At 47.8% G+C, this 24345-nt stretch overlaps 1 long non-coding RNA gene across 6 annotated transcripts in view; it reads right to left on the bottom strand.

Annotated features, from left to right (window-relative positions):
- LOC132228743 (uncharacterized) overlaps positions 1-7049 on the bottom strand; it is a 45970-nt gene extending 38921 nt beyond the window's left edge. For 3 of the 6 annotated variants that reach the window (XR_009451426.1, XR_009451429.1, XR_009451428.1), the window contains exons 1-3: positions 6841-7042; positions 1097-6380; positions 422-585 (exon numbers count right to left, since the gene is read on the bottom strand). This is a non-coding gene — a long non-coding RNA (uncharacterized LOC132228743). Of the gene's footprint in view, positions 1-421; positions 586-1096; positions 6381-6840 lie in introns of all 6 variants that reach the window. The other 3 variants (XR_009451430.1, XR_009451425.1, XR_009451427.1) reach the window with 3 other exon arrangements.
- Between the last annotated feature and the right edge of the window lie 17296 nt (positions 7050-24345).

The following is a 24345-nucleotide window of genomic DNA, read 5'->3' as shown; positions in this document are numbered from 1 at the left end:
CAGGACCTACCATCCTCTGAATTTCAGAATCAGAAACTTCAATACGGAGATTGATTAATTCATATGAATGAACAGTATCTGAGGGTTACTTATTACATGGGGTGCCCAGGAGCTGGCTCACTGCATATGTACACCTTCAGACACTGTGCACAACACGAACGGAGGCCAGGCATATGCGCAAAGCACACTGGGCAAATAATCTAATAAACTGGTTAATTTGAAGTCAGTGTATCTATAAAATGGTCTGGAGGATCTAAAGCAAACTACTGTCTTTATTTAGAAAAATACCCTGTGTAATCAAACTAGCCTGCTTGAACCCACTGGAGAAATACAAATGCCTCCTTCAGTCTACAGAATCATAGCTGCCCCATGAATACAGAATGAAAACTAACTTAAAGTAGTTTTAATTGAATCCACTTACTATGCAATGTTTCCATGTACACTTTTCCTGGCAGTTGAGGTGGGTGAGGTGAAAAGATCATCTGACCTTAGCAGACCCGAGTTCAAGTTTGGGCTCCAGCGGAGATCAGCTGTGTGTACGCTGGCACATTACTTAACTTCTTAGAGCTTCAGATCCTCTCACACCTATAAAACAGCTTCAGTTGTGGTTACATGCGGCAGTATTTGTAAGAATTCTAGACCTCAGTTTACCAATAATAACTTTCAGGACTGCAGGCTAGCCATTTAGTCTTTTGGTATCTCAGGTTCTTAATCTATCAAATGGGACAATGACGCCCACCCTGTAGACTGTTCAAGGATGTTATTAAATATCATGAAGCAGCAGATGCGAAGGTGCTCTGAAGCTAAGGGAGCCTTAATGTGGCCAGGCTAGCACACAGCCGAGGCCACGCTCTTCCCCAGTCCCAGAGGCCGGGTCACAGCGGTCCCTTGCCCGCTTCCCCCATCACAGCTGCCTGTCCCCACTCTCAGCTGAATAATAAAAGCCCTACCATTCACATTTGTGAGGGGCCGCCAAAGCTGTGCTTCGAAGGAAATGTATAATGTAATGCTTACACTAAAAAGAAGAAAGTCTAAAAATGATGTAAACATCCACCTTATGAAGCTAAAAATAAGGGGAAAAAATAACCAAACTGACCAGAAAAAAGAAATATTACAGATCAGAGCCGAAGTCAACATAGAAAAGGGACAAACAATAGGCAGACAATCCGTGAAGCCTGAAGCTGGTCTAGATAAGGGCACAGAGGGCAGCAGAGCGTGCGGAGGTGGGTGCTGGAGGGGGTGATGGTGGGGATCTCTGGAAGCTCTTCGCCGGCGGCCTCAGTGAAACAGGAAGCCGTAACAATCTTCCTGGTTTTCTAGTTGTATATGGAGAGCCCAGTACCAAGTACTCGCTCTTGGCCAGAAGCTGAAGTCCTCGAAGTAGCTGTCTAAAGCTGAAACCTCCCTTTGGTACAGACCCCATCTTTCTCACCTACTAAAGGACACCTTTCTGGCAGTTCTTCCCTGTCTTGCCCTCATTATCAAATTTTTGTTCTCTACTGGATGATTTCCATCGTACAAACATGCACTGCTTCTCCCGTATCAAAGACAACAAAGCCTGGCTGGCGTGGCTCAGTGGCTGAGTGTTGACCCACGCACCCAGAGGTCACCGGTTCTATTCCTGGTCAGGGCACATGCCCCGGCTGCAGGCTCCTCCCCAGTGGGGGCCATGCAGGAGGCAGCCAATCAGTGTTTCTCTCTCATTGATGTTTCTATCTCTATCTCTCTTCCCCTTCCTCTCTCTCTAAAAATCAATAAAAACATTTTTTTTAAAAAAACCAACAAAAATCTTCTTTTAATCCTACTTCCCTCCTCCCCCCGCCATTCAATTGCTCCTCTGAGTAGCCAAACCCCTCCCATCAGGCCATCTTCCCCTCCACATAAACTGCTCTCATCACAGTCAGTAAGAACCACCAAACTGCCAGAGCCAACGGTCAACACTCAGTCTTCATCTTACAACAGATCCAGACCTACAAGCAGGACGTGTCCCAGGAGACCACTCCCTCCTCCCGGATATATCCTCTTCGCTTGGCTCCAGGACACTGCCCTCTCTTGGTTTCCTCTTCCCGGCTCACTCACCACCCCTTTCTCTCTCCTTTGCAGGTCCCTCTTCCTCTCCCCAACGTCCTAATACTGGAGTGCCCCAGAGTCTTGGCTCTCCTCTTTTCTCTAGCCACTTCCGTTTCCATGGCGATCACACCTGAGCCCATCACTTCAAATACCATTATTATCCCATGATGACAACATATAAATGTATCCTCTGCAGCTCAGACCTCTCTCCCAAATGCCAGGCTTGACTATATCCACTTGGATGACTAGAGAAATTTCCAAGTTAGCATGTGTGACACTGCTTCCACCCTTAGTATTCCCGTCTCAGTTAGTGGCGACTCCATAGTACAATTGCTGGGCCCAAAACATCCTTTATCTCAGACATATCATGTCCATTAGGAAATCAAGCTGGCTCTACCTTCAAAATATACCCGAATCCAAGTACTCCTCACTCTCTTCCCTGATACCACTCCAGTTCATGCTACCACCGTCTCCCTCCTGGATTACTTACTGCTCTCCCCTCCTAAGAGATCATGTAGTTCTCAGTTCAAAGTTCAGTGGCTCCTTCACACTCCTCTCTAGTCACACTAGTCTCCTTGCTACAATGTAAGTCCCATGAATCAGGAACCTTTGTATATTCCGTTTTCTCCTAAACTCACATCACAGAGCCTGGCCTAGTAGCAGACTGCGCAGTAAGTATGTGTTGAATGAACAAACTATTCCCAGGCATCACCTGAAAACAGTGAAGGAGAGGGAAGGAACTTCCTCATCTCTCTGACTCCTGAGCAGGAGTGGGCAAACTACAGCCTGCAAAGTGAGCCTGCCACCTGCTTTTATAAATAAAGGTTTATTGGAACCACAGCCAAGCCCTTTATTTGCATACTCTCTGTGGCTGCCTGCCCACCACCATCCCAACAGAGTTGAGCAGCTGCCACAGAGGATAGGAGGTCCACGAAGCCTGAAACACTTGCTGTCTGTTCTTTACAGAAAAAGATTTCTGTCCCCTGCCCTAGAGGGTGCAAGGGGAAACTCGGCTACTCTTTGCTGCTCACACAAACATTCAGGCACCAAACTCAAAGAATGAAACGCACTCAGGCTTGGGCAGGCATCCAGTCACGCAGCACCATCCAAAGATGCAACAACCCCGCTGTGGGGTCAGTTCGCTGAGAAATGCCCCCACCCCATGTATAGGTGCTATTCTGTCTGTTGAGGCAGCAAAAAGTAGCCATGTCTGCCCGCACACGTCACCAATGGGCAGACAAGGGAAATAGGTCTATATTTTTTTTTTTAACTCTACTTCAATTAATCTCTCAAGAGCTGAAAAATTTCTCCTAACTGCTTATTCTTAACCGTGCTCCCACAGGAGGGCTATTTGTATCATAGACTTTGACTAAATGACGCATTTCAGTTCCTTAGAATAGAGCCAGAACTCATCCATCTTGTAGACAGAGCCTCTCGGCACACCCGCCAGTGGGTGCCCTGGGGGTCAGCAGGGGCTTCCCAGGCAGGTGACCTGCGCTTGAGAGAAGCGAGGGGTGAGCTGTGGATCCTTCCAAAACGAGCCCGCTGTGGGCAAGCAGGCGCCCGCGGAAGGCTTCCCCAGGAAGCTGCCATGGCTCTCAGGAAGGCTCTGGGTTGGGTCTTCCCTGGGCCTGTCCCAGCCTCCCTGGGGTCGTCTTGGACTTGGAAGGACTCTAAGTAAAGGAGCCCAATGAGATCTAGATTTACACCCCAGTAATGGCCAGAACCAGACCAACCACCGGGCGCCTGCTGACCCTGGACCATGAGATATGGAACTTGGCTGCCTTTGCTTTAGTCACTGAGGGGAAATATCCCTATTTCTCCACTCTGGTCACATCTCCCACAGGCATGGGGCCCCTCTGTAAGGAAAAAGAAATAAAATTCTGTAATGTGAAGAAGAGAAGGCGAGGAGGGCCGATCAATTAAATGGTCCACAAAAGATGATGCCTAACCATGACTCTGTAAACGTAAACAAAGCCCGCTAGACTTCGATGGAAGACAAGGACCTTAATGGAGAGGAAATTCCACCCGATTGTAAAAGCAGTCCGCCACCGAAGACGCCAGGTGGAAAACTGATTTGAGAAACATTCTAAATGATCTACATACCCGAGAAGAAAACGAACCTTGAATGATGGTCAACCATAGCAATGGTGTCTGCACCCAGGTCCCGGGGGTGGGGGAGGGGGCGGGAGAGGGGTATATGGAGGCCTTATTCTCTGGAGAAGGTTAAGACCAGGGTAGTCCTGCTAGGACGGTGTAACCTTACCCACATCTAGAGAACTGGGTTGGAGAAACCTCTCAACCACCCTGTGACTCCACAAATAATTAAAGTAAAAGGAAATTCAAGGAGAAAGAAGAGGCAGAGGGTTGTGGTGGGTCTCTAGTCTTGGCCCCCAGAGCACTGCCCTGGGCTTACGGGTCCCCAGGGTACAGATCAAGATGGGCTCCTGGAGGTGGATGTTGCCAGCGTCATTAGTAACAGCACTTACAGGGGCTGCTTCTCTTCTCCAGGGATGCTGGGGACACGGAAGGCTCCTGCAGGACACTGGGCTAGGCCTTTGCTAAGTGGAGGGCTCTTTTCCTTGGCGTGGATGAAAGGAGATGGGTGTGGTGACAACTCAGAGGACAGATCTGTTACCTGAAAGTCAGGAGCCCATCATGCTGGAGGCCATGATCTGACCTCTCCACGAGACAAGAATTCATAGCCATCTGCTCACTGGTACACAGGAAAGTTGCTCTGCGGCAAGCTTGGACTTCACAGGTGTTAAGCAACAGAGTTAACAACTTTACATGATCAGTCCCCAGGCACTGGGAGGGAGGAAACGGAGGAGATGCACGGAGAGTACAGGCATACACAGGTAATTCTGTTCCAATAAGGTGTTAAAGGGCCGGTTGCCTCCGACCTAAGGAAAATGCCCACGCATGAAGTCACGTGGAATCAGGGCAGGAGAAGGAGGGTCTCTCTCTGCATCCTTGCCTGATGCACCCCATCGCCTTTGGTGCCACAAGGGCGGGGCTGCTAAAGCCTCTGTGTGGGGGTGCCTCCCTCCCTCTGGGAAGGTCACTGTCCCCAGAGGAGACCCCCAGAGTTCAACCTGAGTGTGCTTTCAGGAACGCTGGCCTCTCCTCCAGATCCCCACCTGGAGTGACACCCCTCCTGTCCTCCACAGGGACATCCCATCCAACCCAGGGCCACAGCCTTCTCTGGGGAAACCCAGCCCCTCCCACGATGTCCCAGGAGCCTGGGCCCTGTCCCATTGAGCCTGGCACACTGCAGCCTGGGGCTGTGGCCGGCTGTTGCGTGCTTGCTTCTGCCTCTGCTGCTTCTGCTGGGCTGAGAGTAAAGGTAGGGTCTGTGAGAGGAGGCAAGACAGGCGCCTGGGCTGTCTCCAGGCTCCCCCCCAACAACGGGCTGTGCCTCAGCATCCTAGTGCCACCTGCTTCAGAAAGACACCGCCTTGAGTGTCACACAGGAATGTGCCTTCCTCTAAAGCGTGTCACTGGTACCTCCTGTGCCATTTTAATTTCAAGACACTCCTCTCCTTCCAGTTCCTGGGCCGAGCCATCTGGAGGGACGTCCCCTGATAACGAGGTGAGGGTGAGGGCATGCTGTCTGCTTATCCCATCGCCCAGAACTGTCTGTCTGTGTCTGATACTTCCTCGGCGGCCTGGTGGGCCCTGCCTCCTGCACTGACCTGCCCTCTCCAGCCTCCCCCTGGCTCTGCCCCACTCCCCCAGCTCCATCCCAAGGTGTCTGCCCTGTACTGCTGCCAGCAAGGCCTGTCTCCTCACCCACAAGCCTGCAAACAAGGCCCGGTGCATGGGGAGGGCAGGAAAGGCCAGCGACGTGGAACTAGAGGAGAGGAGGCCCCCTCTCACCTCCGCATCCAGGATGGGGTGTGGCTGTTCCTCCCCAAACTCAGAAGCAGTTCCTAGAATCTTGGTACCTGTGAGCAGAAGAAAACTTTGTCTAATGAATGAGGAAATCAAAGCCCTCAGCTCAGCTTGGCCTCTTGACTCCTGATCGACACTCTCGTCATGACATTAAGCCTCCCCAGTCTAAACTCCTGAGGTCACAGAATACCCCAAACCTACAGGAGGGACCAAGCCTGTCCAGTTGGCACTGGGAAGGGGTCCCTTCCCGCCCAGGACCAGGGAATGTGGCTGAAGGGAACCCAAACCTTCCTCTTGCAGAGGAGATGAGACTTTCAAACTTCCACCCAGTGAGCTGCCCACTAAAGCCCTGCTGATGCCTTTTCAACAAATGCATGCCACTGGGATTCCTTAGAACACCACGCGTTCTCAACGCCCTGGAAAATAATTCAAGGAACACAGTTTGTATCCACACAGTGCCTCTGTAATATACATTTTGCATAATTATTTGAGGTAATTAATGGGGACTAGATTAACTTTTTTCACTCAGCACAGGGACTAGTTGACAGCCAGAGTTGTCAAGCATTTAAAACAGAAGGTAACTGTCTCCATAAAATTTCCATTTTCATGTTCCTGAGGCCTGGGTTGGACCCAGCGACTCTTTGCGACCTTTTATAGATTCGCTGATAAAGGAAAATATAAATCTATGAAGTAGAAAATCAAAGTAATGTTTCTTCAAACAGAGTTTTCCTTTTTCTTACTCCAAATCTATCCTGATAGATGCAAATTAAAACAATGAGATACCACTTCACATCTATTAGAATGGCTAACAATTCTCCCCCCACCCCCCCAAAAAACAAAACAAAACACACAAAAAAAAAACAAAAAACAACCCACCAAGTGCTGGCAAGGATGAGGAACAGCTAATTAGAATCCTCATGCATTGCTGATGGGAATGCAAATGATACAGCCACTTTGGAAAACAGGGTGGCAGTTCCTTACAAACATTCACTCACCATATGACTCAGCCATTCCTCTCGTAGGTGTTACTCAAGAGAAACAGAACATCTATATGCAAATATTTATAGAAGCTTTATTCATACTTGCCAAACATTGGCAATAATCCAAATGTCCATCAACAGGTGAATACGTAAACCACTGCCACACGGCTACAATGGAATACACCTTAGTAACAAGAAGGAATAAACAGCTTCTCAAGGGCGTTGTACTGAGGAAGAAGCTAATAGCAAAAGGTCACGTGCTGTATGACTTGATTTATGTAACGTCCTTGAAATGACACTATTATAGAGATGGAGAGGAGTTGCCCAGTGGCTGCCATGGGTGAGGAATGGGGGTGGGGGCAGCAGTAGGTGACCACAGAGCAGCTGCGCTGGGGAGATCTGCTGGTGCGGGGAGAGCTCTGCGTGCTGGCTGACGTGGTGGCCGCACGCGCCTGTGCATGTGGCGGAATGAATGGCACACCTGGCGGTGGTGTCAGTTTCCTGGAACCCATCCTGCACTATGGTTATGTCAGATGCAATCATTGGAGGAAACTGGCTGAGGGTCCGGGAAACCACTTGGTACTGCCTTGGCAACTTCTGATGCTATGCTTATTTTAAAATGAAATGTGAATACACATGTGCATGAGTGCACACACATGTATGATGCAGGCAACAACATGGATGACTCTCAAACACATTATGTATAGTGAAAGAAGCTAGGCACAAAAGGCTACATTCTGAATGAGTTCATTTATATGACATTCTGGAAAAGGCAAGACTTCAGGGGTGTAGGGCAAGTTCATGGTTTCCCGGCATTACATGTGAGGCAGCACAAGGGACTCCGGAATGATGGGACCATTCTGTGTCCTGTTCACTGTGGGGGTCACAGGAATCTATACATGTGAGAATCAATAAAGGGAAACTTCATTTAAAACGGAGTTGGGGGTTATCAGGGGACCCTCATGCACTACCACTGGACATCAATTACAGATGCCAACAGGAAGAATTGTCAATTACAGACCTGGACAGGAGGAGACCTTACATGCCAACACTACTTCACTTGTCCAGCAACTCAGCCAATGAGAAACTGCCACCACCCTGAACACTCACTTTCCTCCAATAGACTTTCCTTCAAACAACCCTGCCCACATCCTCCTTTCTCTCTATAAAATAATGCTCCTCTCCCTAGCTCACTGGACTTGTTTGTGAATTTTGCTATAGCTTGTTTGTACCAATCGCAATTCTCCACTATTCCCTAATAAACCCATTCTGCTGGCAAAATAACTGGCTGTTGAATTTTTAAGGTTGACAATGTGTTTAAACTCATGGAACTATACACTAAAAAAAGAGTGAATTTTACTGCATATAAATTTAAAAATAAACTTTAAGAAATAAAGTCAGTAAAACACAGAAAACCTCACCTTTTAAGGAACTATTGTGATTATTTTTGCATAAATTACACATTTGGTTTTCACAATTTATGCCCATAGCGACTCTACCCTGGGGGGGGGGGGGGGAGGATTCCCTGAGACTGTGTGACTGAAGGACTGCCTTTACATTGAATCTCTTCAGTGCTTTAGATGTTAGTGATGCAAATGAGAAGTTGTAATGGGTTTGGTGTGTTGACCGGCCTGCTCAAATTATTGCCGGGCGTTCACCAAAGCTTGAATGATCACACCATGAAATTAGAATCTGAACAGACTGGTGGAAAGGTAACTTGAAGCCAAAACAAGATTTGGGGGGAGAGAGAGGGAGGGAGGGAGGGAGGGAGGGAGGGAGGGAGGGAGGGAGGGAGAGAGAGAGAGAGAGAGAGAGAGAGAGAGAGAGAGAGAGAGAGAGAAAGCTTGGGAATTATTTGCAATATTTGAATTCATTTCCTGTTTCCTTGAAAATGTTTTCAGTTTGCTCTCACGGATTCAGGTGTCCATTTCACATTCAGCAGTTGATTCTTTGGACCCATTTGGAGTGTGGAATGTAAGTCTGCTCTCCACCCCACCCCACCCCGTGGGTCTTCTTTCAGCAGGTTTCTTTAGTGACTGTGGACAGGTGACTAATAGGTCAAGACCTTTGAATTTCAAGTCACCACTCTTGTGCTCAGTCTTTTCTTTATGTTATCTTTGGCTGGGTTCCACACCAGGAAGTTTAAATGTGATGTTGCAGATACATCTCATAGTTCTCAAGACTTCTTTTTCCGCATCATTGCATATGCGCATGAAAAACTGAAATTTCAGGTTGCATCTGGAATTTAACCATCAATAAGAATGGCATCTCTTATGTGGCTGCGACCTTCCCACCCCTGGGAAGTGTCGATCACTGAGCTCATGCTGAGCTTCCCTTCATGTGTGAAAACAGGACTTTCTGGCTCTGAACTCAAAGAGCCTCAAGCAATACTGGGTAGAATCACGTGCTATCATGTTATAAAACATTCATCGCTTAGTTTAATTTACTAGTTCAGAGAGACAAGCCATGTGGGCTTTTTCTGTTTGTTTATACTCTTTTACTTTAATTTTGACTAAAGTAATGCTGTTACCAGGCTGAACAGTACCATTGGCCTGTGCACATGAAAGCCCAATAACAAACCAACAGGAGTTTGCAGCCAAGAAAGTAAGGATTTCTGAAGGAGATGGCGCCATGCCCAGAGTCACAGGTGGCTTTTGATCACAGACCTGGCTCCCGCTCACAGACCTGGCTCCCCAATGGCTTCCCAGGCGTGGATTATACAGGAAAGATCACTAATCAATGTGACTGCTGATTAGTTGGTGCTAGGGGAGGGGTAACTGATCCTAGCCTTTGGTCCTGATGTCAGCCATGGAGTTGCTCTGTCCAATTTCACTAGGGCTTGTTCTGTGGGGTTGTTCTGCTTTTCTGGGTCCGGAGCTAAAACACCATTGAGACTAGATATTATGTTTAGTTGGATTGAAAACTGTCTCAATAGTCAGTAGGACCTTGTTTCTAAGGCTACTGGCTGCCGACCAGAACCTCACTGTCCTGAGGGCTTCATGATTAAGAAGGGAGGGGGAGGGGGATGAGTCAGCATTAGGTGGGGCTAGTTTGAGTCTCTAATATTTGTGAAGACAGCGTTTCCCCCATGGCCTCTTCTCCGGACGAACCACTTTCGAGAGTCTGAGCTGATATATATTTGTTAATATGTTTTTATTGGTTTCAGAGGGAGGAAGGGAGGGGAATAGAGATAGAAACATCAATGATAAGAGAGACTCATTGATTGGCTGCCTCCCGCATGACCCCTACTGGGGATCAAGCCTGCAACCCGGGCATGTGCCTGGATCAGGAATCAAAGCCTGACCTCCTGGTTCATAGGCCAACACTCAACCACTGACCACACTGGCCAGGCTGAGCTGATGCTTTTAGTATTAACCTCTATATTTCTAAATAAAATGTTTGTTTTGCTTCTGAAGGCAGTGGAATATGCCACCCTGAAATATGACTGTAGTTCAGGACACTCACCCCCCTCGCCCAATAAGCCACTTCAGTTTATATTGACTATTTTGAACTGTAAGCATTTGACAAATAGCAAATGCAAGGGGCGGCTTTCTCTGAGTCCCCTTATTTGCTTAAAGACAGAACCTCCAAGAGGAACTCAATTGTCATAAATCCCCTCCCAGGAGTTTCATCAACCAGGGAGACTTAGTGAGACTTATGAGAGGAGAAGAGACTAGAAGTCAACACCATTTTGTCACATACCATCATACCTCCCATCTATTTTCCTATGGGCCCATTCATCGCTCCTTAAAATCATTTCCTCTCCCCTGAGGGGCCCACATCCTACCCCTTTCCCTATGAGAATTTAAGTTTAAATTCTAAGCCACTTGGGGCGTTACTCATTTTTCTCTGGGTATCTCCCATGCATACATGAGGCATACTTGTTAATGTTTGTTTTCCTCTTGCTAATCTGCCTTTTATTACAGGGGTCTCAGCTAAGAACTCAGAAGAGTACTGAGTTATTCCAGCCCCCCCCCACCCCCCCACACCCCCCCCCACAAACAGGTTCCTTGATTTTTCATTTTCAGGCATCATCTATTGACTTAACAGTTTCCAAGTTAGGGATTTGGCTCTCTCTCTCCTCCCTTACCCCTGTGTAACACACATAACTTCCCCATCCCTTTATCGTTCCCACACAGATAATAATTTTTGTTAGATCTTTATTTGGTGTTTCTATCATTATGACCATACTAGAGGCCCAGTGCATGAAATTTGTGCGGGGGGGGGGGGGGAGGGGGTCCCCTCAGCCCAGCCTGCACCCTCTCCAATCCGGGACCCCTCGGGGGATGTCCAACTGCCACTTAGGGCCCTATCCTGGGGATTGGGCCTAAACCGGCAGTCGGACATCCCTCTCACAATCTGGGACAACTGGCTCCTAACTGCTCACCTGCCTACCTGGCCTGGTTGCCCCTAACTTCACCCCCCTGCTGGCCTGGTCACCCCCAACTGCCCCCCCCCCGCCAGCCTGGTCACCCCTCACTGCCCCCTCTGCCAGCCTGGTTGACCCTCACTGCGCCCCCCTGCCAGCCTGGTCACCCTCAACTCCCCGCCCACGGGCCTGGTCGCCCCACACAGCCTGCTGTTCGGTCATTTGTTCACCCCTCACTAACCCCCCCTGCCGGCCTGGTCGCCCCTTGCAGCCTGTTTGGTCGTCCATTCGGTTACGATGGTAGCTTAGGCTTTTATATATATAGATAAATGTTACTCTGAACTAAGCCATGTAGTAAACTGTAATGACTTTTCCTATCCTGAACAACTTTTTGTTTTCTGGATAATAATTTTTATTATTACTAGTATTGTTGTTGTTATTGCTTATCACTATTTCAAACACCAACTCTCATTCAATTATATAAACTTCCCCTCAAAGCATTCAGAGCATCACATATTTAATCAAGTTGTTCATCTTGAAGAAGTGTCCCCCACATCTTCTGACCTGGTCCAGTCTGGACTGTTTGTTTTCAACATCTGGTATAGAACTGTCATCCTGATATGTCCTTCACCACCTTTTTGAGGATTCCCTTCACTCCTCTCTTCTGTTGGATCTCGTCTTTCCTGTATCTTATGTCTTCTTTCTTGGTTTACTCTCTTGTTTTGGTGAAGCATATCCTTTAGTAGCTTTCTGATAAAGGCACATGGAAAAATGCAATTTTTGAAACACTGCCTTCTTAAAATGTCTTCATTCAATCCCCATACATAATGGGTGTTTTACCTATGTATAGAATTCTAAGATAGGAGTCATTTTTCTTCAACATTTTGAAGGCATTGATTTATCTAGCTTCTAGTATTATTGTTGAAAAACCAGGAAGCATTTTTTAAAAATATATTTATTGATTCCAGAAAGGAAGGGAAAGGGAGAGAGAGAGAGATAGAAACATCAATGATGAAAGAATTATCGATCGGCTGCCTCCTGCATGCCCCCTACTGGGGATTGAACCTGCAATCCAGGCATGTGCCCTTGACCAGAATCAAACCAGGGACCCTTCAGTCCATAGGTTGACACTCTATCCACTGAGCCAAACCAGCCAGGGCCCAGAGAGCATTATATTTTGATCTTTTGTAATCTACTAAGATCTCTCTTTATCCCAGGAGATTTAAAGTCTTACAATGACATACGAGTTTGTATGTTTTTATCTACTGTGTCAGTCTAGAACAGTGGTTCTCAACCTTCCTAATGCCGCGACCCTTTAATATAGTTCCTCATGTTGTGGTGACCCCCAACCATAAAATTATTTTCATTGCTACTTCATAACTGTAATTTTGCTACTGTTATGAATCGTAATGTAAATATCTGATATGCAGGATGTATTTTCATTGTTACAAATTGAACATAATTAAAGCATAGTGATTAATCACAAAAACAATATGTAATTATATATGTGTTTTCTGATGGTCTCAGGCGACCCCTGTGAAAGGGTCATTCAACCCCAAAGGGGTCGCAACCCACAGGTTGAGACCGCTGGTCTAGAAACTTAGACCATTCTTATATGGGAAATTGTTTTGGATTGTTTTGTCAATGATTTCTTTCACTCCTTTTCTCTGTTCCCTGCCTTCTACCCTCCATCCCCCTCTCTCTCCTTCCCTCTTTCCCTTTCTCTCTGAATCTCCTATTATTTAGATACTAGACACCTAGTACATGAAATCCATTCATGGCGGGGAGGGGTCCCTCAGCCTGGCCTGCACCCTTTTGCAATTTGGGACCACTGGCTCCTAACCGCTCGCCTGCCTGCCTAGTCAACCCTAACCACTCTGTCTGCCTGCCTGATCGCCCCTAACTGCTCACCTGCCTGCCTGATCACCCCTAACCACTCTGCCTGCCTGCCTGATTGCCCCTACCTGCCTCTGCCTATGCCCCTGCTGCCGCAGTTTCATCCAGAAGGACATCCAGAATGATGTCCGGAAGGTTGTTCGACTGTCTGGTCTAATTAGCATACTACATTTTTATTATTATAGATTAGATCTCCTGGACTAGCCCTCTAGTTTTATTTCATTTTATTTTTAATTGAATTTATTGGGGTGACATTGGTTAATAAAATTATATAGGTTTCAGGTACATAATTCTATAATATATCATCTGTATATTGTATTGTGTGTTCACCACCCCAAGTTAAGTCTCCTTCCATCACCATTTATCCCACCATACCCTCTTCTACCTCCCTCCAGCCTCCTTCCCCTCTGATAATCACCATATTGTTTTCTGTGTCTTTGAGTTATTGTTTTTTTCATTAATCATTTCACCTTTTTCACCCAGCTCCAAAATACCCTCCCCTCTGACAGCTGTCAGTCTGCTCTATCTATGAGTCTGTTTCTATTTTGTTAGTTTATTTTGTTCCTTAGATTCACATATGAGTGAAATCAGTCTTTCTCTGACTGGCTTATTTCACTTAGCATAATGTTCTCCAGGTCCATCTATGCTGTTGCAAAGAATAAGATTTCCTTTTTTTAAAATATCTGAGTAGTAGTCCATTGTGCAAGTGTAGCACAGCTTTTTTATCCACTCATCTACTGATGGGCACTTGGGCTGCTTCCAAATCTTGGCTATTGTAAATAATGCTGCCATTCAAGCTAGTGTTTCAGGCTTCTCTGATTATATTCCCAGAAGTGGAATTGCTGGGTCACAAAGCAATTCCATTTTTACTTTTTTGAGATAACTCCATACTGCTTTCCACAGTGGCTGCACCAATCTGCATTCTGCCCTTTTCTCCACATTCTTGCCAACACTTGTTTGTTGATTTAGTGATGATAGCCATTCTGGCAGGGGTGAGGTGATATCTCACTGTGGTTTTAATTTGCATTTCTCTGATGATTAGTGATGTTGAGCATCTTTTTAATCTCTATTGGCCATCTTCGGAGAAATGTCTATTCAGGTCCTTAGCCCATTTTTAACTGGTTTGGTTTGTTTGTTTGTTTGTTTTTTGGTGTTTAGTTTTATAAATTTGTTGTTGTTGTTAATCCTCACTCGAGGATATTTTTCCATTGATATTTTAGAGTGAGTAGAAGAGAGAGGGAAAGACAGAGAGAAACATTGATGTTGAGAGCAACACATTGATTGGTTGCCTCCTACATCCACCCCGACCAGGGCCAGGCTGGGGAGAAGCCTGCAACCAAGGTACGTGCCCTTGACCAGAATCAAACCTGGGACCCTTTGGTCTGCAGGCCAATGCTCTATTCACTGAGCCAAACAAGCTAGGGCAAGTTTTATAAATTCTTTATAAAATTTGGATATTAACCCCTTATCAGATGTATCATTGGCAAATATGTTCTCCCATTCAGTGGGTTGTCTCTTCATTTTGTTGATGATTTCCTTTGCTGTGAAAACTTTTTAGCTTGATGTAGTCCTATTTGTTTATTTTTTCTTTTGTTTCCCTTGCCCAAGGCAGTATTAGTCCTTGTTTCTTTATTTTATTTTGCTTTTACATAGTTGTTGGGCTTTGTTCTACTTTTTGAGAGACTTCTTCAATTTTATCTTCCACTTTGTTTTTTAATTTTAATTTATTATTTATTTTTTTCTTTATTGATTTTAGAGAGGAAGGGAGAGAGAAACATTGATGTGAGAGAAACATGGATCAGTTGCCTCCTGCATGGGGGAACCCCAACTGGGGATCGAACCCACAACCTGGGCATGTTCCCCCACTGGGAATAGAACCCACTACCCCTTGGAATATGAGACGACATTCCAACCAACTAAGCTACACTGGCCAGGGCTATCATATTTTTAAAAAATGACTGTTTCCATGTTCCTAAATGTTTAGAGCTCTCTTTTCTTTAAAAGTTCTGTTTTATTATCATTGTTACTGTTTCAAGGTCAAAATTTCTTTTCTTATATCCCTGAAGATACTACTGATAGATTTTTTTTTAAAAGCTTCCTCTCTTTGAACATCAGGTTTTTAAATGTTGCTTTTTTTTTTTTGGTTTGATGTTGGCCTGACTTGGTCTGGATCTTTCCCACCAGGACTTGTCTCCCAGGTGGTAATCCTGGATCACATGCTTGTAAGTATAAATAGTGCCTGGGGCGTTTCAATAACAAACTTCCCGCCAGGGGGCTGGCTTCGCTGCTTCGCTGGGAACCTCAGTATCTGGACTTTTTTCATGGGCTGCTCAGATTCCCTGAGGGCTCTCCAGTCTCCCTCCTGAAGGGCTGGTCGGGCAGGATTCAGAGAGCAGAGGAGGACAGGGAGGGCTGGGTCTCAGAATCCAATAAGAATGTCCTGTTTCACTCCCTGTTTCTCCTACAGCGCCCACCTCCACCTCTGCCTCCTGCCCCCAATCCAGAGACCTCCTGCTTCCCCGCAGCAGGGAACAATCTTCAAGGCTCTGTGAGTGCGAAGGAGGCCTGCTGTCCCACTGCACAAAACAGCCGTTGGTCTGGGGAACGAAGCTGCTCCCCCAATTTCAACAAGTCCTCCTTCTCTAGACCCCTCCCCTGACCCGTGACAGTATGTCAAGGGGATGAATTAGCTCTCACCCCAGTTTCCCTGAAGTGAAATAACTACTTCTATCTTCATCGGGGTGCAGTGTGGGTGTGATCATGACCTGCGAGTTCTCATAGAGGGTTGTCCTTAAACAGTGAGAAACACAAATGCTAGATCCCCGGATGTCACGGGTCCTGCTGTAACGAAAAGTTGTGCTCACAGCAATAATCACCTCCCACTGAACAGAAGAGCAGGGTTAGTCTGCCAACATTCCTACATGCTGACGAAGCACACAGCACAGGAGGCATGGGACAGAGTGCAGACCCAAGGCCAGTCCTGGCCCTGCCAAATGCCCTCGGGTGGGCCTGGGTGGGGGAGAGCAGCCCCAGTGGAGAACCACCATGTTAATATCTATAGATTCTATAGTGATAGATCTCAATATTGATATTGGTAATTTGTGTTGTCTCTTTTTCCCCATCCATCTGATTAGAGCAGCGGTTCTCAACCTGTGGGTCGCGACCCCTTTGGCGGTCAAACAACCCTTTCACAGGGGTCGCCTAAGACCATCCTGCATATCAGACATTTACATTACGATTCATAACAGTAGCAACATTACAGTTATGAAGTAGCAACGAAAATAATTTTATGATTGGGTCACAACATGAGCAACTATATTTAAAGGGCCAGAAGGTTGAGAGCCACTGGTCTAGAGACTCACACATTTTATTTTCACAAAGGAAGGAAGGAAAGAGAAAGAGAGGGAGACTTTCTGTTCCTGAATTTGCAGAGTACTTGCTTCAATTCAATCTCATGCCAACGGGTGTCGCTTTTTAACTTCAGGCACAACCTTCACTAGGATGTCCGCTGCTGTCACTCAGAGTGTGTAACAGATCAGCCCCAGATGTCTTTGACGTGCTGTGCATCTGGCCTGTGGGCAGCTCTACAATGATTCACATCTGCCTGGATCCACTCCGTGGGCCATTTGGAGGCAATTGGTAAATGAAAGCTTGTTTTGCTACTGTGGGTGTTGCTGGTCTTAGCTACTTCCTTTTTCTCATACATGTACTTTACTATGTACCCAGCTGAAAATCTCTCTGTCTTAGCTGACACAACATCTAAATATTGTAAGCTATTTTCCGTTATCTCAACCTTTCAGAAATATATGTGACGTCACTGAAAGGAAGGAAAGTTGCGTGGCAAGAGCAGGGATTTGTATTTGCAAGAGCCGGGCCCAAGTCCCACTCGGTGGGGAGGCTGGGGGGTGGGGGTGGGGTCGTTAAACAAGCATGTTGCCACCTGTCATCCCAGAGTCCTAGTCGTTACTGTAGGTAGTAACAATGCCTCCTGCACAGGGCTGTTTTGAAAATCAAGTGACCATCTAAGCGATAGGCTAAGTCCTTCGGAAAATGCTGCTGATCATGTGGCCTAGGCAGCCTGGCGTGGTCGAGCTCTGGCCTGAGAGCTGAGTCTGGGTTCTAACAACAGCCGGGGAGAACCTCTCTGGTGACCTTGAACAAACCCCTTCATATCTCTGAGGGTCGATTTTACATCTAAAGAAGTAAGTGCCACTCTCAACTTGAATGCACCTAAAAGTCAGCGTCGCTGTGTCCCGGTCCGACTCCAGCAGTGCCAGTTGGTGGCTGAGAGCTGAGCTGAGCCGAGAACCTGTATTGTTAATAAGCATCAGTGATTCTGCTGCCTGCGGGCTGGCAGCCACACCAAACTGAGCATGGTTTAGGTCTTCATCCATCTCACAACAAACATTCACTGAGCACCTACGACACGTCCTAGGAGCTGGAGAAGCAAGAAGGGTCTGGCTGTCCTTGAGTTTACACTGTAGTGGGGGAGATGGCTATAAACAAGTAAATGACAAAATGCAGTCGCAGTGACAACTACGGGAGTGTGGGGACCGAGGGGTTGAACAAACAGGGGAGCCTTGCAGTTAAAGACGACAGGCCTCGTCCAGGCCTGGGCAGTGCCACAGTGCCCACATCACTCAGCAAGCTGCACTAGGCACGTGTCCCTGCCTGACTTGCTTGTGGAGTCCGCAAAGGACACCAGAGAAGCGTGGGACACGGCTGGGCGCCGACTCCAGCAGTCACTCTCCCACTGGCGAGCCAGCAGCACGGAGCACATCTCTGTGCCCCATGCGGGCGCGGGTGCAGGTGGTGTGATGTGGCTGGTGGAGCATGGGCTCTATGTGCAGAGGGCTCGGCCTGGCTCAGGGGGTTAGAAACTGCTCAGAAGACAGGGCTCAGAGGCAGCGCCCAAAAGGTGCCGATCTGAGAGAGAGAAACAGGCCCAGAGAGCAGCAGGCTTCACAGAGATTTAGGTTGTTTTGAGGTTGGCAAAGATGGAGGTTTGATACCCATGGCGTCAAAAGGAGAAGTGTAACCTCGGGAGATAGCGGGAGATATAAGTTGTCATCTAATTCTAGAGCCTCAGCCATGTCATTTAGTTTCTCTGGGCGCTAATGTTTTCACTCATAAAAGAGGGATAATAATTTATGTCAACATCTCCCGCAGGCATAGCGTAAGGGAGAAAGGAGCTAATAGCTGGGGATATGTTTGGGATAATAACGAGTAATAGGAAGCAGGCTATTAGCTTCACAATTCTGCAGTTCACGGTAGCTCTGTTTGATGGCACCAGGAAGGGTCAGCTATGAATTCTCTGTGGGCGCTTTATCTTCGGCCCTGCCGGATGCTGGAGCTAATGTCCGGTTTCCATGGGTTTACTGTCCACTACCACCGCTTTATGTCCAGCACTTGCCCAAGTCCTGCATCTCCTTCCAAGTGGCTCCTGACCTCTGCTCAGGGTCGCGGAGGCAGGAGAATGGGACCCCCATGATGTCTGCTCTGACCTCAGCTACACAAAGACAAAAACGATGGCACACTGTAAAGTGGACCTTCTCACGTTTTGAGCACAAGACCAAGTTTGCGTTTTGTAATGACCTGGGGCTCTGTGTCTCCCGAGGCCGGGCTGGAGGTGGGCGAGCCCAAGCCTGGCATCCTTCCTCCAGCACCAGCTGCAGATCACAAAGAGGAATTCTTGATCTTGTTGTCATATTAAGTCCAACATGCCCAACTCGGTCTCTCTGTCTCACAAGCCTGTGACTAAAGAGTAAATTATAATTCTCCCACTTTTTAATACATTTTTATTGATTTCAGAGAGGAAGGGAGAGGGAGAGAGCAAGAGAAACAAATATCAATGATGAGGGAGAATCATTGATCGGTTGCCTCTTGCACACCCCATGCTGGGGACCAAGCCCACAACCAGGGCATGTGCCCTGACCTGGAATGGAACCGTGACCTCCTGGTTCATAGGTCGATGCTCAACCACGGGGCCACACCAGCCGGCTATAGTTCTCTTTGAATATTCAAGCTACAAAGTCATGCACTCACACCAGGCTGCTCGCTAGAGTTTCTGGGGCTTCCCAAGCGCATCGCTTCACGATGTTCCGAGCCCTGTCACTTGGCCTTTGCTGCCCTTTCCTCTTGAAGGAGCAGCCATCACGGAGCCTTTGCTCTCTGCCGTTTTATGCAGTATCTGTCCCAGCAGGCCCAGCTGGTGGTCACCACTGCCACCCACACTCAGCCCCACGAAAGGACTCTCTCCTTTCTCGTTCCCACAGCTCAGCTCAGATGGTGTGCTATCAACCAGGTGTCACCGAGGTGGGGACGAATGCAGGAGCACCAAGATGCCTCACTCGAAGGGCCTGGCACCAGCACCCACAGGCTCAGCCCCCTCCCGGTCACCACACTGCCCTCAGCAGGCTCTACAGGTGCAGGGCTCCACTCCACCACCACAGCCCGCAGTGAGAGCCCCAGGGAGCTCAGCCCCTTGGAATGAAGGCCACCTAAGCCCGGGAGAGAAAAGTCCTACTTCCCCCAGTCTCAGTCCCCCCCTTTCCTCCTCTGGGGTTAGACTCTTCCCAGGATGACCAGCATCCATTTGTCCCGAGGAAAACACCCACATGCACACGGGGTCTGCTCGCCACCAGCCAAGACCAGTCAATAAAGTAACTAATGATGCGGTTCACCAAGTCCCGCCCACCGGGTCTCAGGTGCTGGCAGGACCAGTTCCGGAAGACACTCACTGTGTGATTGCACCTACAAAGGGAACCTGGGGAAGCCAAACTCTAGAGACAGGAAGCAGACTGGGAGCTGCCCGGGTTGTGGGCTCCATCCCCAGTGTGGGTGTGCAGGAGACAGCCAATCAATGGTTCTTTCTCATCTCTATGTTTCTATCTCTCTCCCTCCCCTTTCCTCTTCCTTCCTCTCTGAAATCATATATATATATAATTTTTAAAAAGAGTTAATGGGTTAAACAGTTTCAGTTTGAGAGGACGAAAAAGTTCCAGAGGTAGATGGTGATGATGGTTGCACAATACTGTGAATGCACTTAATGCCTCATTTAAAAAAGTTAAAATGGTATGCCCTCGCTGGTTTGGCTCAGTGCATAGAGCGTCAGTCTGCGGACTGAAGGGTCCCAGGTTTGATCCCGGCCAAGGGCACATGCCCGGGTTGCGGAGGCTGTGCAGGAGGCAGCCAATCAATGATTCTCTCTCATCATTGATGCTTCTCTCTCTTTCTCTCCCTCTCCCTTCCTCTCTTTAATCAATAAAGAAAGATGTATTTTTTAAAAAGTTAAAATGGTAAATTTCATGTCCTCTCTATTTTATGTCAATAAAAGGAAATAAACAGTCCAAGTTGCTCAGGACCAGGCCTTGTCATCATGTCCCCCATGTGAGCGGAGGCGGGACCAGCCCTCGGGCAGCGGCCAGTGTGGCTCCGCTCTCCCATGCGCAGGCCTGGACAGAAAGGCACACAGACATTTCCCCAGATCAACAGCCTTTTCCCACCCGGGCCAAGTGCGCATGTGGGAGAAAGAAGATTTCTGCTGACTCTGCAGGCGCCGTTCACTGCCCTCCAGGGTTCAGGGTCTCTCGGTGACTGGGAGGCTCGCCTGATGCATTTTCTCAAAATGAAATCATTCTCTCCGGGGCACTTTTCATTGACCACTCCCTCAACCTCTGGTGCAGAAAACTGCTGGCACCTTCTACCTGGCAGAGGGAAACCTCTGCTCCGTGCACCTGGCCATGCGCGGACAGACTGGTGCGCTACCTAATCTGCGGGGACCTGACAGATGGAACTCGCCTTCAAAGTAATGCTAATCTCCCTCGGGTGCTGGTCACTGTCAGCGTCCAGGAGCTTCTCAGTGGGAAGGTTGGTAACCCTTTCAACCCTCACTTTGCAGCAGAACATTGAGAACACTGGAATAGTAGGGTGCCACTGGGGGCATGCGCCCTGACCGGGAACCGAACCGTGACCTCCTGGTTCATAGGTTGACACTCAACCATTGAGCCACGCCAGCTGGGCAACAGTAGGGTGCTTTTCCGGTGATATTCGGTTCTCTAGCAACATAGCAGTAAAATCACAATCTTAGCAGAGCGGAGGCAGAACGGACATTATGAAAAGTTTGAAGTGCATACAGTACTTCCCAGGGGCCTGAGAATCAAGGTGCCGCCTGAGGGTAACGAAAGCTCAGGGAGTGCGGCCACAGGAAGGGGCCTGTAGGACCCAGCGGGCAGGAGCGAGGAAGAGGCCCGTGTCTCCCTCTGTTGCTCTCGTCCTCTCCCCCCCCTCCCCGCAGTGTCCAGGCAGCACATTACCTGTCAATGTACACCGAGGGGCGGGCCCTGCAGCGACTCATGGGAGCCCCCGCACCTTGGACCTGACTCAAGGCTGGACCTGAGCAGCACTCCCCCCACTCTGAGCTGGTGCCTAGGAGCGGGCAACACTTCTGGTCAGGTGGGGCCTCGCCTTGGGCTCCTAACTTGTAAAACTGGGGGACGCATGTGAATTGAATCAGTGCTCCTCAAATCCTCGCATAGGAACTGGTGCTGAACTGGGAAGGTTTTGTTTTTCACAGGCCCATGGAGAAAGGAGAAAATGTGCTCCCCCAAAAGATGGGTTTTTCATAAATCTAATTTGTTTCTCTTAGAACAGTAAAGCTACATTCTGCTATATTCACTTTAATGTAACATCATAGGGGTGGCAGTGACTATCAGGTGTTTTCTTTACTTCCTGTGAGTAACAAAAAGTCGGCCACTCTAGATAGGTCTCGCAAATCCTCTTCTGGAACTTCATCAGTCTGCCCGATCCAAAAATGTGGAAACTGTTAGATGAACTCAACTCCAGGTTCCCTAATCTTTAAACTTCTTTGTGCCCATAGATTCGACTCCATAGAGTATCTGGAGGGCATCTAAATATCTGACAGCCAGGTACTAATTTACCATGAAAAACTGAGCCTAATACTCGGGCAGAAATCCTGTCTTATAGCCCTGGTTTCGTGGCATCGCTCTCCCTGCCTTACTCCTCCCACCTACTGCACATAGCGGATGCCACACAGACTGCTGCCTCTCTCAATCCCTGGTCAATAATTGACTTGACTTGGGCAGGTACCCACATGCTTTCAGAAAACCTTCAGGGAAGGAAATTACTCTGACCTTTTCCCTAGATAGCAGTCCGCATTCCAACCTTTTCCCTGGATAATAGAAGACTCGACCTCATCCTGCTGCTCCCATCCAGCTCTGGCCACAATGTCAGAGATAGCGGGGCGGTGGGGGGGGGGGGGACTGCCACCTGCAGGGCCCACGCAGAGGAGCCAGTGCCTTGGGAACAGTGGGTTACTCAGTCTCCATTTGCAAGTTGCTCATAGTGGTTATTTCCAGTCACCATGTAAGGTCCTGCTGGGGGTGGATAGAGAAATGACAGGAATCTTGACGTATGCTGATACTTAAACATCACTGCACTTACCACATGCAGATGTACTAATTTGAAGAAAAGATAGCTCTGTTGTTGAGGTTCTTGTTTTTGTCTGAGTATCCAGTTTCCACTGGAGGTGTAAGATCCAAACTCTTTCTGAATCCTACTCTAACCTAGGTTCTTTATTTGTATAAAACTGTGCTTCTTTCCTTCGCATTTATCTCGATCTCTAATGGGATATAACTGCAGCATTTGTCCATGCGATTAAGAGCCCCCTCTGGATGCAAAATACTAAGTGGTCCCGAGTCAGGCACAATTTTGTTTCCCGTTGTATGCCCTGCACTACATGTCCAGCACACGGCAGGCACTGAATACACGTTACCGACTCAATAAGCAAGAGGAAGTGCCAGGCACTTGTCTCTGCTCAAGGGCACGTTGTCAAAAACACTTATTTGTTCTCAGCAATCGCTTTCTGCTACTCTAGGCTTTCGAGTCTAATGGCTTGAAATATACACCAACACCAACCAACCGTTCGGAACCTGAATATTGGGGGACATCCACTGACAACCTCCCTGCCTTTTCTGGAATCCCCTGCCCAGACTGTCACACTGCTAAAGTAGTTCTACAACTGGGCTAAGTCGGCTGCAGCAAAAGGAGATGACAGTCCTGTGTTGGGTTTTCCTTCTCTTCATTAGTGACACAATTTGCAGGAAGCAAAGACCACAGGGACTCCCCCAAGTTGGCCCCTTTGAGAACTGTCGGATGGAGGAGGTGCTGCCTTGTCCTGTGGGCTAGGAGTGGCCCTGCCCCAGGGGTAGGGCAGGCCCTGGGAACAGGAAAAGCTTATCCCAGCGTCCAGACTTAGCATCCTCTTTTGGAAGCAGTGGCTACGTTTACGAATATAAGTTTTTAAAAAAGCATTAGCTTTCAAAGTCTGAATGTAGGCATCACCATTGCTTGTGTGGGAATCTGGTCCATTGAGATCCAATCCATTTGCTACAATCACACTCCAGCCAGTAAGAAAACAAGGACAGCAGATCACCCGGAACCCGTGGGCTGCTCAGACTCTCCAACATCCAAGCCCTCTTGCATTGGGAGTAAGACCCGAGCCTCTGGACCCTGGGATTATTAGTCCACTGAAGGGAGAGGCCTGCTGCTAGGTCTCAAGCAACTAACGGGGAAATGGACATTTAAAATCATTTTTAAAAGAATACAAATAGTTACTATTGAGAAAAAAGGAACAAGCCCAATTTCTAAATTATTAGGTTTTTCATAATAGCAAAAAAAAAAGTAAACAATCCCAATGCCCAGCCTTTGAGGTATTGTCATATATTAATTTGAAAGACTATAGAGCCATTAAAATAATAAATGCATGGCCTGTGTCAACACATGGAAAAGCAGGTAGGAATAAAGAGAAAAAAGATACACACACACGTTCACTGATGGCTACCACGGAAAATCATGTTTAGACAATGATAAGAATGAAAAACAATAGAGTTAAGCAAATAGGTGGTGTTCTCACGTGAAAGGGTTCTTTGTGTTTAGGGGAGGTGCGATGTGTGAGTCCCCCTAGGAGATTGTTTTTAAAATAGCAAAGCTAGTTGGTGTGGCCTTTCATAGGGACTGTGTGGTCACATCTTCCCAAGGCTCGAGTCCTCAGGGCTGTCCTGGGCACAAGAACCTAAGAAGTCAGTCTATGCTGCAACCCTCCTCCCTAGCTCTGCC

This window comes from Myotis daubentonii, chromosome 2, assembly GCF_963259705.1.
Source record: "Myotis daubentonii chromosome 2, mMyoDau2.1, whole genome shotgun sequence".
Taxonomy (NCBI): domain Eukaryota; kingdom Metazoa; phylum Chordata; class Mammalia; order Chiroptera; family Vespertilionidae; genus Myotis; species Myotis daubentonii.
Note: the sequence above shows the minus strand (reverse complement) of the source record. Positions and strands in the feature narration are given on the sequence as shown.